Below are 1,721 nucleotides of genomic sequence, written 5' to 3'. Positions count from 1 at the left end.
CTCTACAGTTCCCAAGCTCACATGCAGTAAAGTGGGAGGGGGAGGGATCTTCGATATGTGGGCAAAGTGATATACGCCACTTTTTAGGGATGACCTCTAAAACTTTTGGTATGATTCAACATGCTTTCTTTCTTGTCAGGTGAGCTGTGGACTCAAGTCTTAGGAGATAGTAGAACCAGTAAAAAGTAAACAAAAGAACACAAGAAACAACCTGCATCCTTGAGTCTAATGTTTCATCTGACTAGTAACATCTGAATTTCCTGTGAGAAATAAAAATTTATTGTATCAAACCCCTGAAATGTTGGGGTTTTCTGTGACAGTAGTAAATTCATCATGGTGGTTTAAAAAAAAAATGGCCACAATTTCCTTGACAATCTTTTGAGAAGTGGTATCTATCTATGTCCCCTTTCCTCTAATCTGGACAGGTTTTAAGACACACTTATAACCAAAATAATGTGTGAGAAGTGACAGTGTGTTACTCTTTGATACTGGGTCAGAAAAGAACATGTAGTTTCTGCCTTGTTCATGGCAATGCTGGACTGTGGAGCACTCAGAAGTCTGATTACGCAGCTGCCATACTGTGAGGAAGTTCAGGCCACATGGAGAGTCTTGCACACAGGATTTCTGCTAGCATTCATAGACTTCCGAGCTATCAGAGAAAAGCTGACTCTCTGTGCCGTGCTGAACACACAATCCATGAACACAATAAAAAAGTTGTTTTAAGTCATGTTTTGGACTAATGTATTACAGAGCACAAGTAACCCAATACTCACATCACTTCAATGAATAAACAGTATCATTTGCTTTTTTTAACCTGAGCACCTGAACTAAAGCAGTTAAAGAAGAAAAAGGCATGAATTATTTATTCTTGGCTTGGAGACTTTGCTATTGTTAACTTTTTTCACCCAGGAAGTTCATCTTTCCTCCTAAAGCAGTGGCTTTCAAACTTTTTAAAGAGAAATGCACAAGAAGACATACATTTTATAAATGCACGCACCCACACAGAGATCTTTCTTATGATGGGGTTAAGTTTCGATAAACCCATGGTTAAGTTGAAAATGTATTTAATACACCCAACCTACCGAACATCATAGACTAGCTACCGTAAATGTGCTTAGAATACTTACATTAGCCTAAAGCTGGGCAAAATCATCTAACACTAAGCCTATTTCATAATGAAGTATCGAATATCCCATGTAATTGAATACTGTACTGAAAGTGACAAACAGAATGGTTGTAAGTGTACTGATTGTTTACCCTTGTGATGGCCTGGCTGATGTGGCTGCTCACAAGAGAATTTCATATGACATATGGGTAGCTCAGCAAAATATCAAGTTAAAACTCAAAGTTTGGTTTCTACCGAATGCATACTGAATTCACACCATTATAAGGTCGAAAAATCCCAAGTTAAACCAGGGACTGTCTGCAATTTAAAACTCCATGAAATAATACTTCACCAAGTGCCATGTGCTGACATTTCCACAGTATACTATTTCATTTTTTTAAATGTGTAGTTTTGGGGTGCCTGGCTGGCTGTGTCAGGGGAGCCTGCAACTACAGCTCTCAGGGTCATGAGTTCAAGTCCCACACTGGGCCTAGAACTTACTTAAAAAATTAATAAAAATTTTAAAAACATGTAGCTGTGACTCACTACATTTCCTTGCTTACAAATGGGACTTCCACCAATGGGTCCCACACATTCCCCTTGAAAAGCACTGCTC

Source organism: Lynx canadensis, chromosome B3 (assembly GCF_007474595.2).
Source record: "Lynx canadensis isolate LIC74 chromosome B3, mLynCan4.pri.v2, whole genome shotgun sequence".
Lineage (NCBI taxonomy): Eukaryota > Metazoa > Chordata > Mammalia > Carnivora > Felidae > Lynx > Lynx canadensis.
The sequence above is the reverse complement of the archived record's forward strand: the minus strand, read 5'-3'. Positions refer to the sequence as shown.